Genomic DNA, 12,639 nt, shown 5'->3' with positions numbered 1-12,639 from the left:
AAATCAAGCCTTGAGCAAAAAAATGGAAAATGGGCAAGTTAGAACTCATTTAGGCCATTTCGAGCCGAAAACACTCTAAATGAACCTAAAACTTGTGAAATTGCTTTTTTTAGGTAGTTTCAAGCCACAAATATTCATAAATAAGCATATTAAGTGTAATATAGGAGTTAAATCAAGACTTGAGCAAAAAAACATGGAAAATGGGCAAGTTAGAACTCATTTAGGCCATTTCGAGCCGAAAACACTCTAAATGAACCTAAAACTTGTGAAATTGCTTTTTTTAGGTTGTTTCAAGCCACAAATATTCATAAATAAGCATATTAGGTGTAATATAGGAGTTAAATCAAGAATTGAGCAAAAAACATGGAAAATGGGCAAGTTAGAACTCATTTAGGCCATTTCGAGCCGAAAACACTCTAAATGAACCTAAAACTTGTGAAATTGCTTTTTTTAGGTTGTTTCAAGCCACAAATATTCATAAATAAGCATATTAGGTGTAATATAGGAGTTAAATCAAGAATTGAGCAAAAAACATGGAAAATGGGCAAGTTAGAACTCATTTAGGCCATTTCGAGCCGAAAACACTCTAAATGAACCTAAAACTTGTGAACTTGCTTTTTTTAGGTAGTTTCAAGCCACAAATATTCATAACTAAGCATATTAGGTGTAATATAGGAGTTAAATCAAGAATTGAGCAAAAAACATGGAAAATGGGCAAGTTAGAACTCATTTAGGCCATTTCGAGCCGAAAACACTCTAAATGAACCTAAAACTTGTTAAATTGCTTTTTTAGGTTGTTTCAAGCCACAAATATTCATAACTAAGCATATAAGGTGTAATATAGGAGTTAAATATAGAATTGAGCAAAAAACAAGGAAAATGGGCAAGTTAGGACTCATTTAGGCCATTTCGAGCCGAAAACACTCTAAATGAACCTAAAACTTGTGAAATTGCTTTTTTTAGGTTGTTTCAAGCCACAAATATTCATAAATAAAGATATTAGGTGTAATATAGGAGTTATATCAAGAATTGAGCAAAAAACATGGAAAATGGGCAAGTTAGAACTCATTTAGGCCATTTCGAGCTGAAAACACTCTAAATGAACCTAAAACTTGTGAAATTGATTTTTTTAGGTTGTTTCAAGCCACAAATATTCATAACTAAGCATATTAGGTGTAATATAGGAGTTAAATCAAGCCTTGAGCAAAAAAATGGAAAATGGGCAAGTTAGAACTCATTTAGGCCATTTCGAGCCGAAAACACTCTAAATGAACCTAAAACTTGTGAAATTGCTTTTTTTAGGTTGTTTCAAGCCACAAATATTCATAAATAAGCATATTAGGTGTAATATAGGAGTTAAATCAAGACTTGAGCAAAAAACATGGAAAATGGGCAAGTTAGAACTCATTTAGGCCATTTCGAGCCGAAAACACTCTAAATGAACCTAAAACTTGTGAAATTGCTTTTTTTAGGTTGTTTCAAGCCATAAATATTCATAACTAAGCATATTAGGTGTAATATAGAAGTTAAATCAAGAATTGAGCAAAAAACATGGAAAATGGGCAAGTTAGAACTCATTTAGGCCATTTCGAGCCGAAAACACTCTAAATGAACCTAAAACTTGTGAAATTGCTTTTTTTAGGTAGTTTCAAGCCACAAATATTCATAACTAAGCATATTAGGTGTAATATAGGAGTTAAATCAAGAATTGAGCAAAAAACATGGAAAATGGGCAAGTTAGAACTCATTTAGGCCATTTCGAGCCGAAAACACTCTAAATGAACCTAAAACTTGTTAAATTGCTTTTTTAGGTTGTTTCAAGCCACAAATATTCATAACTAAGCATATAAGGTGTAATATAGGAGTTAAATCAAGACTTGAGCAAAAAACATGGAAAATGGGCAAGTTAGAACTCATTTAGGCCATTTCGAGCCGAAAACACTCTAAATGAACCTAAAACTTGTGAAATGGCTTTTTTTAGGTTTTTTCAAGCCACAAATATTCATAACTAAACATATTAGGTGTAATATAGGAGTTATATCAAGAATTGAGCAAAAAACAAGGAAAATGGGCAAGTTAGAACTCATTTAGGCCATTTCGAGCTGAAACACTCTAAATGAACCTAAAACTTGTGAAATTGATTTTTTTTAGGTTATTTCAAGCCACAAATATTCATAACTAAGCATATTAGGTGTAATATAGGAGTTAAATCAAGACTTGAGCAAAAAACATGGAAAATGGGCAAGTTAGAAATCATTTAGGCCATTTCGAGCCGAAAACACTCTAAATGAACCTAAAACTTGTGAAATTGCTTTTTTTAGGTTGTTTCAAGCCACAAATATTCATAACTAAGCATATTAGGTGTAATATAGGAGTTAAATCAAGAATTGAGCAAAAAACATGGAAAATGGGCAAGTTAGAACTCATTTAGGCCATTTCGAGCCGAAAACACTCTAAGTGAACCTAAAACTTGTGAAATTGCTTTTTTTAGGTTTTTTAAAGCCACAAATACTCATAACTAAGCATATTAGGTGTAATATAGGAGTTAAATCAAGACTTGAGCAAAAACATGGAAAATGGGCAAGTTAGGACTCATTTAGGCCATTTCGAGCCGAAAACACTCTAAATGAACCTAAAACTTATGAAATTGCTTTTTTTAGGTTGTTTCAAGCCACAAATATTCATAACAAAGAATATTAGGTGTAACATAGGAGTTAAATCAAGAATAGAGCAAAAAACATGGAAAATGGGCAAGTTAGAACTCATTTAGGCCATTTGGAGCCGAAAACACTCCAAATGAACCTAAAACTTGTGAAATTGCTTTTTTAGGTTGTTTCAAGCCACAAATATTCATAACAAAGAATATTAGGTGTAACATAGGAGTTAAATAAAGAATTGAGCAAAAAACATGGAAAATGGGCAAGTTAGAACTCATTTAGGCCATTTCGTGCCGAAAACACTCTAATTGAACCTAAAACTTGTGAAATTGCTTTTTTTAGGTTTTTTCAAGCCACAAATATTCATAACTAAGCATATTAGGTGTAATATAGGAGTTAAATCAAGAATTTAGCAAAAAACATGGAAAATGGGCAAGTTAGAACTCATTTAGGCCATTTCGAGCCGAAAACACTCTAAATGAACCTAAAACTTGTGAAATTGCTTTTTTAGGTTTTTTCAAGCCAAAATATTCATATCTAAGCATATTAGGTGTAATATAGGAGTTCTATCAAGACTTGAGCAAAAAACATGGAAAATGGGCAAGTTATAACTCATTTAGGCCATTTCGAGCCGAAAACACTCAAATGAACCTAAAACTTGTGAAATTGCTTTTTTTAGGTCGTTTCAAGCCACAAATATTCATAACTAAGAATATTAGGTGTAATATAGGAGTTAAAAAAAGAACTGCACAAAAAACATGGAAAATGGGCAAGTTAGAACTCGTTTAGGCCATTTCGAGCCGAAAACACTCTAAATGAACCTAAAACTTGTGAAATTGCTTTTTTTAAGTTGTTTCAAGCCACAAATACTCATAACTAAGCATATTAGGTGTAATATAGGAGTTAAATCTAGAATTGAGCAAAAAACATGGAAAATGGGCAAGTTAGAACTCATTTAGGCCATTTCGAGCCGAAAACACTCTAAATGAACCTAAAACTTGTAAAATTGCTTTTTTTAGGTTGTTTCAAGCCATAAATATTCATAACTAAGCATATTAGGTGTAATATATGAGTTAAATCAAGACTTGAGCAAAAAACATGGAAAATGGGCAAGTTAGAACTCATTTAGGCCATTTCGAGCCGAAAACACTCTAAATGAACCTAAAACTTGTGAAATTGCTTTTTTAGGTTGTTTCAAGCCACAAATATTCATAACTAAGCATATTAGGTGTAACATAGGAGTTAAATAAAGACTTGAGCAAAAAACATGGAAAATGGGCAAGTTAGAACTCATTTAGGCCATTTCGAGCCGTAAACACTCTAATTGAACCTAAAACTTGTGAAAGTGCTTTTTTTAGGTTGTTTCAAGCCACAAATATTCATATCTAAGCATATAAGGTGTAATATAGGAGTTTAATCAAGACTTGAGCAAAAAACATGGAAAATGGGCAAGTTATAACTCATTTAGGCCATTTCGAGCCGAAAACACTCTAAATGAACCTAAAACTTGTGAAATTGCTTTTTTTAGGTTGTTTCAAGCCACAAATATTCATAACTAAGAATATTAGGTGTAATATAGGAGTTAAAAAAGAACTGCACAAAAAACATGGAAAATGGGCAAGTTAGAACTCGTTTAGGCCATTTCGAGCCGAAAACACTCTAAATGAACCTAAAACTTGTGAAATTGCTTTTTTTAGGTTGTTTCAAGCAAAAATACTCATAACTAAGCATATTAGGTGTAATATAGGAGTTAAATCAAGAATTGAGCAAAAAACATGGAAAATGGGCAAGTTAGAACTCATTTAGGCCATTTCGAGCCGAAAACACTCTAAGTGAACCTAAAACTTGTGAAATTGCTTTTTTTAGGTTGTTTAAAGCCACAAATACTCATAACTAAGCATATTAGGTGTAATATAGGAGTTAAATCAAGACTTGAGCAAAAAACATGGAAAATGGGCAAGTTAGGACTCATTTAGGCCATTTCGAGCCGAAAACACTCTAAATGAACCTAAAACTTATGAAATTGCTTTTTTTAGGTTGTTTCAAGCCACAAATATTCATAACAAAGAATATTAGGTGTAACATAGGAGTTAAATCAAGAATAGAGCAAAAAACATGGAAAATGGGCAAGTTAGAACTCATTTAGGCCATTTGGAGCCGAAAACACTCCAAATGAACCTAAAACTTGTGAAATTGCTTTTTTTACGTTGTTTCAAGCCACAAACATTCATAACTAAGCATATTAGGTGTAATATAGGAGTTAAATCAAGAATTGAGGAAAAAACATGGAAAATGGGCAAGTTAGAACTCATTTAGGCCATTTCGAGCTAAAAACACTCTAAATGAACGTAAAACTTGTGAAATTGCTTTTTTTAGGTTGTTCCAAGCCACAAATATTCATAACTAAGCATATTAGGTGTAATATAGGAGTTAAATCAAGCCTTGAGCAAAAAACATGGAAAATGGTCAAGTTAGAACTCATTTAGGCCATTTCAAGCCGAAAACACTCTAAATGAACCTAAAACTTGTGAAATTGCTTTTTTTAGGTTGTTTCAAGCCACAAATATTCATAAATATTCATATTAGGTGTAATATAGGAGTTAAATCAAGAATTGAGCAAAAAACATGGAAAATGGGCAAGTTAGAACTCATATAGGCCATTTCGAGCCGAAAACACTCTAAATGAACCTAAAACTTGTGAAATTACTTTTTTAGGTTGTTTTCAAGCCACAAATATTAATAAATAAGCATATTAGGTGTAACATAGGAGTTAAATCAAGAATTGAGCAAAAAACATGGAAAATGGGCAAGTTAGAACTCATTTAGGCCATTTCGAGCCGAAAACACTCTAAATGAACCTAAAAACTTGTGAAATTGCTTTTTTTAGGTTGTTTCAAGCCAAAATATTCATAAATAAGCATATTAGGTGTAATATAGGAGTTTAATCAAGAATTGAGCAAAAAACATGGAAAATGGGCAAGTTAGAACTCATTTAGGCCATTTCGAGCCGAAAACACTCTAAGTGAACCTAAAACTTGTGAAATTGCTTTTTTTAGGTTGTTTAAAGCCACAAATACTCATAACTAAGCATATTAGGTGTAATATAGGAGTTAAATCAAGACTTGAGCAAAAACATGGAAAATGGGCAAGTTAGAACTCATTTAGGCCATTTCGAGCCGAAAACACTCTAAATGAACCTAAAACTTATGAAATTGCTTTTTTTAGGTTGTTTCAAGCCACAAATATTCATAACAAAGAATATTAGGTGTAACATAGGAGTTAAATCAAGAATAGAGCAAAAAACATGGAAAATGGGCAAGTTAGAACTCATTTAGGCCATTTCGAGCCGAAAACACTCTAAATGAACCTAAAACTTGTGAAATTGCTTTTTTTACGTTGTTTCAAGCCACAAATTTTCATAACTAAGCATATTAGGTGTAATATAGGAGTTAAATCAAGAATTGAGGAAAAAAACATGGAAAATGGGCAAGTTAGAACTCATTTAGGCCATTTCGAGCTGAAAACACTCTAAATGAACGTAAAACTTGTGAAATTGCTTTTTTTAGGTTGTTCCAAGCCACAAAATATTCATAACTAAGCATATTAGGTGTAATATAGGAGTTAAATCAAGCTTGAGCAAAAAACATGGAAAATGGTCAAGTTATAACTCATTTAGGCCATTTCAAGCCGAAAACACTCTAAATGAACTAAAACTTGTGAAATTGCTTTTTTAGGTTTTTTCAACCCAAAATTATTCATATCTAAGCATATTAGGTGTAATATAGGAGTTATATCAAGACTTGAGCAAAAAACAAGGAAAATGGGCAAGTTATAACTCATTTAGGCCATTTCGAGCCGAAAACACTCTAAATGAACCTAAAACTTGTGAAATTGCTTTTTTTTAGGTTGTTTCAAGCCACAAATATTCATAACTAAGAATATTAAGTGTAATATAGGAGTTAAATAAAGAATGACAAAAAACATGGAAAATGGGCAAGTTAGAACTCATTTAGGCCATTTCGAGCCGAAAACACTCTAAATGAACCTAAAACTTATGAAATTGCTTTTTTTAGGTTGTTTTCAAGCCACAAATATTCATAACAAAGATATTAGGTGTAACATAGGAGTTAAATCAAGAATAGAGCAAAAAACATGGAAAATGGGCAAGTTAGAACTCATTTAGGCCATTTGGAGCCGAAAACACTCCAAATGAACCTAAAACTTGTGAAATTGCTTTTTTTAGGTTGTTTCAAGCCACAAATATTCATAACTAAGCATATTAGGTGTAATATAGGAGTTAATCAAGATTGAGGAAAAAACAGGAAAATGGGCAAGTTAGAACTCATTTAGGCCATTTCGAGCCTGAAAACACTCTAAATAAACTAAAACTTGTGAAATTGCTTTTTTTAGGTTGTTTCAAGCCACAAATATTCATAACTAAGCATATTAGGTGTAATATAGGAGTTAAATCAAGCTTGAGCAAAAAACATGGAAAATGGTCAAGTTAGAACTCATTTAGGCCATTTCAAGCCGAAAACACTCTAAATGAACCTAAAACTTGTGAAATTGCTTTTTTTAGGTTGTTTCAAGCCACAAATATTCATAAATAATCATATTAGGTGTAATATAGGAGTTAAATCAAAGAATTGAGCAAAAAACATGGAAAATGGGCAAGTTATAACTCATTTAGGCCATTTCGAGCCGAAAACACTCCAAATGAACCTAAAACTTGTGAAATTGCTTTTTTTAGGTTGTTTCAAGCCACAAATATATCATAACTAAGAATATAAGGTGTAATATAGGAGTTAAATCAAGAATTGAGCAAAAAAAATGGAAAATGGGCAAGTTTAGAACTCATTTAGGCCATTTCGAGCCGAAACACTCTTAATTGAACCTAAAACTTGTGAAATTGCTTTTTTTAGGTTGTTTCAAGCCACAAATATTCATAAATAAGCATATTAGGTGTAATATAGGAGTTAAATCAAGAATTGAGCAAAAAAACATGGAAAATGGGCAAGTTAGAACTCATTTAGGCCATTTCGAGCCGAAAACACTCTAAATGAACCTAAAACTTGTGAAATTGCTTTTTTAGGTTTTTTCAACCACAAATTATTCATAATCTAAGCATATTAGGTGTAATATAGGAGTTATATCAAGAATTGAGCAAAAAACAGGAAAATGGGCAAGTTATAACTCATTATAGGCCATTTCGAGCCGAAAACACTCCAAATGAACCTAAAACTTGTGAATTGCTTTTTTTAGGTTGTTTCAAGCCACAAATATTCATAACTAAGAATATTAAGTTGTAATATAGGAGTTAAATAAAGAACTGCACAAAAAACATGGAAAATGGGCAAGTTAGAACTCATTTAGGCCATTTCGAGCCGAAAACACTCTAAATGAACCTTAAAACTTGTGGAAATTGCTTTTTTTAGGTTGTTTCAAGCCACAAATATTCATAACTAAGCATATTAGGTGTAATATAGGAGTTAAATCAAGAATTGAGCAAAAAACATGGAAAGTGGGCAAGTTTAGAACTCATTTAGGCCATTTCGAGCCGAAAACACTCTAAGTGAACCTAAAACTTGTGAAATTGCTTTTTTTTAGGTTGTTTAAAGCCACAAATACTCATAACTAAGCATATTAGGTGTAATATAGGAGTTAAATCAAGACTTGAGCAAAAAACATGGAAAATGGGCAAGTTAGGACTCATTTAGGCCATTTCGAGCCGAAAACACTCTAAATGAACCTAAAAACTTGTGAAATTGCTTTTTTTAGGTTGTTTCAAGCCACAAATATTCATAACTAAGCATATTAGGTGTAATATAGGAGTTAAATCAAGATGAGCAAAAAACATGGAAAATGGGCAAGTTAGAACTCATTTAGGCCATTTCGAGCCGAAAACACTCCAAATGAACCTAAAACTTGTGAAATTGCTTTTTTTAGGTTGTTTCAAGCCACAAATATTCATAACTAAGAATATTAGGTGTAAATAGGAGTTAAATCAAGAATAGGAAAAAAACATGGAAAATGGGCAAGTTAGAACTCATTTAGGCCATTTTGAGCCGAAAACACTCTAAATGAACCTAAAACTTGTGAAATTGCTTTTTTTACGTTGTTTCAAGCCACAAATATTCATAACTAAGCATATTAGGTGTAATATAGGAGTTAAATCAAGAATTGAGCAAAAAACATGGAAAATGGGCAAGTTAGAACTCATTTAGGCCATTTCGAGCTGAAAACACTCTAAATGAACGTAAAACTTGTGAATTGCTTTTTTTAGGTTGTTTCAAGCCACAAATATTCATAACTAAGCATATTAGGTGTAATATAGGAGTTAAATCAAGACTTGAGCAAAAAACATGGAAAATGGCAAGTTAGAACTCATTTAGGCCATTTCAAGCCGAAAACACTCTAAATGAACCTAAAACTTGTGAAATTGCTTTTTTAGGTTTTTTCAAGCCAAAATTATTCATATATAAGCATATTAGGTGTAATATAGGAGTTAAATCAAGAATTGAGCAAAAAAACATGGAAAATGGGCAAGTTAGAACTCATTTAGGCCATTTCGAGCCGAAAACACTCTAAATGAACCTAAAAACTTGTGAAATTGCTTTTTTAGGTTGTTTCAAGCCACAAATATTCATATCTAAGATATTAGGTGTAATATAGGAGTTCTATTAAAGAACTTGAGCAAAAAACATGGAAAATGGGCAAGTTATAACTCATTTAGGCCATTTCGAGCCGAAAACACTTCAAATGAACCTAAAACTTGTGAAATTGCTTTTTTTAGGTTGTTTTCAAGCCACAAATATTCATAACTAAGCATATTAAGGTGTAATATAGGAGTTAAATCAAGAATGACGCAAAAAAAATGGAAAATGGGCAAGTTAGAACTCATTTAGGCCATTTCGAGCCGAAAACACTTTAAATGAACCTTAAACTTGGAAAATTGCTTTTTTTAGGTTGTTTCAAGCCACAAATATATCATAAATAAGCATATTAGGTGTAATATAGGAGTTAAATCAAGAATTGAGCAAAAAACATGGAAAATGGGCAAGTTAGAACTCATTTAGGCCATTTCGAGCCGGAAAACACTCTAAATGAACCTAAAACTTGTGAAATTGCTTTTTTTAGGTTGTTTCAAGCCACAAATATTCATATCTAAGAATATAAGGTGTAATATAGGAGTTCAATCAAGACTTGAGCAAAAAAAACAAGGAAAATGGGCAAGTTAGAACTCATTTAGGCCATTTCGAGCCGAAAACACTCCAAATGAACCTAAAACTTGTGAAATTGCTTTTTTTTTAGGTTGTTTCAAGCCAAAAATATTCATAACTAAGCATATTAGGTGTAATATAGGAGTTAAATCAAGAACTGCAGCAAAAACATGGAAAATGGGCAAGTTAGAAACTCATTTAGGCCATTTCGAGCCGAAAACACTCTAAATGAACCTAAAACTTGTGAAATTGCTTTTTTTAGGTTGTTTCAAGCCAAAAATACTCATAAACTAAGCATATTAGGTGTAATATAGGAGTTAAATCAAGATTGAGCAAAAAACATGGAAAATGGGCAAGTTAGAACTCATTTAGGCCATTTCGAGCCGAAAACACTCTAAGTTAACCTAAAACTTGTGAAATTGCTTTTTTTTAGGTTGTTTAAGCCACAAAATACTCATAACTAAGCATATTAGGTGTAATATAGGAGTTTAAATCAAGACTTGAGCAAAAACATGGAAAATGGGCAAGTTAGGAACTCATTTAGGCCATTTCGAGCCGAAAACACTCTAAATGAACCTAAAACTTATGAAATTGCTTTTTTTAGGTTGTTTCAAGCCACAAATATTCATAACAAAAGAATATTAGGAGTAACATAGGAGTTAAATCAAGAATAGAGCAAAAAACATGGAAAATGGGCAAGTTAGAACTCATTTAGGCCATTTCGAGCCGAAAACACTTAAATGAACCTTAAACTTGGAAAATTGATTTTTTTAGGTTGTTTCAAGCCACAAATATCTCATTAACTAAGCATATTAGGTGTAACATAGGAGTTTAAATCAAGAAATAGAGCAAAAAAACATGGAAAATGGGCAAGTTAGAACTCATTTAGGCCATTTCGAGCCGAAAAACACTCTAAATGAACCTAAAACTTGAGAAATTGCTTTTTTTACGTTGTTTCAAGCCACAAATATTCATAACTAAGCATATTAGGTGTAATATAGGAGTTAAATCAAGAAATTGAGAAAAAACATGGAAAATGGGCAAGTTAGAACTCATTTAGGCCATTTCGAGCTGAAAACACTCTAAATGAACGTAAAACTTGTGAAATTGCTTTTTTTAGGTTGTTTCCAAGCCACAAATATTCATAACTAAGCATATTAGGTGTAATATAGGAGTTAAATCAAGCCTTGAGCAAAAAACATGGAAAATGGTCAAGTTAGAACTCATTTAGGCCATTTCGAAGCCGAAAACACTCTAAATGAACCTAAAACTTGTGAAATTGCTTTTTTTAGGTTGTTTCAAGCCACAAATATTTCATAAATAATCATATTAGGTGTAATATAGGAGTTAAATCAAGAATTGAGCAAAAAACATGGAAAATGGGCAAGTTAGAACTCATATAGGCCATTTCGAGCCGAAAACACTCTAAATGAACCTAAAACTTGTGAAATTGCTTTTTTAGGTTTTTCAACCCAAAATTATTCATATCTAAGCATATTAGGTGTAATATAGGAGTTCTATCAAGAACTTGAGCAAAAATCATGGAAAAATGGGCAAGTTATAACTCATTTAGGCATTTCGAGCCGAAAACACTCCAAATGAACCTAAAACTTGTGAAAATTGCTTTTTTTAGGTTCTTTCAAGCCACAAATATTCATAACTAAGATATAAGGTGTAATATAGGAGTTAAATAAAGAACTGCGCAAAAACATGGAAAATGGGCAAGTTAGAACTCATTTAGGCCATTTCGAGCCGAAAACACTTTAAATGAACCTTAAACTTGGAAAATTGATTTTTTTAGGTTTGTTTCAAGCCACAAATACTCATAACTAAGCATATTAGGTGTAATATAGGAGTTAAATCTAGAATTGAGCAAAAAACATGGAAAATGGGCAAGTTAGAACTCATTTAGGCCATTTCGAGCTGAAAACACTCTAAATGAACCTAAAACTTGTAAAATTGCTTTTTTTAGGTTGTTTCAAGCCATAAATATTCATAACTAAGCATATTAGGTGTAATATAGGAGTTAAATCAAGAACTTGAGCAAAAAACATGGAAAATGGGCAAGTTAGAACTCATTTAGGCCATTTCGAGCCGAAAACACTCTAAATGAACCTAAAAACTTGTGAAATTGCTTTTTTTAGGTTCTTTCAAGCCACAAATATTCATAACTAAGCATATTAGGTGTAACATAGGAGTTAAATCAAGAACTTGAGCAAAAAACATGGGAAAATGGGCAAGTTAGAACTCATTTAGGCCATTTCGAGCCGTAAACACTCTAATTGAACTAAAAACTTGTTGGAAATTGCTTTTTTTAGGTTGTTTCAAGCCACAAATATTCATATCTAAGCATATTAAGGTGTAATATAGGAGTTCAAATCAAGACTTGAGCAAAAAACATGGAAAATGGGCAAGTTAGTAACTCATTTAGGCCATTTCGAGCCGAAAACACTTCAAATGAACCTAAAAACTTGTGAAATTGATTTTTTTAGGTTGTTTCAAGCCACAAATATTCATAACTAAGAATATTAGGTGTAATATAGGAGTTAAATAAAGAACTGCACAAAAAACATGGAAAATGGGCAAGTTAGAACTCATTTAGGCCATTTCGAGCCGAAAACACTCTAAATGAACCTAAAACTTGTGAAATTGCTTTTTTAGGTTTTTTCAAGCCAAAAATACTCATAACTAAGAATATTAGGTGTAATATAGGAGTTAAATCAAGAATTGAGCAAAAAACATGGAAAATGGGCAAGTTAGAA

The sequence above is a fragment of the Chenopodium quinoa genome, unplaced genomic scaffold (assembly GCF_001683475.1).
Source record: "Chenopodium quinoa cultivar QQ74 unplaced genomic scaffold, ASM168347v1, whole genome shotgun sequence".
NCBI lineage: Eukaryota > Viridiplantae > Streptophyta > Magnoliopsida > Caryophyllales > Amaranthaceae > Chenopodium > Chenopodium quinoa.
Note: the sequence above shows the minus strand (reverse complement) of the source record.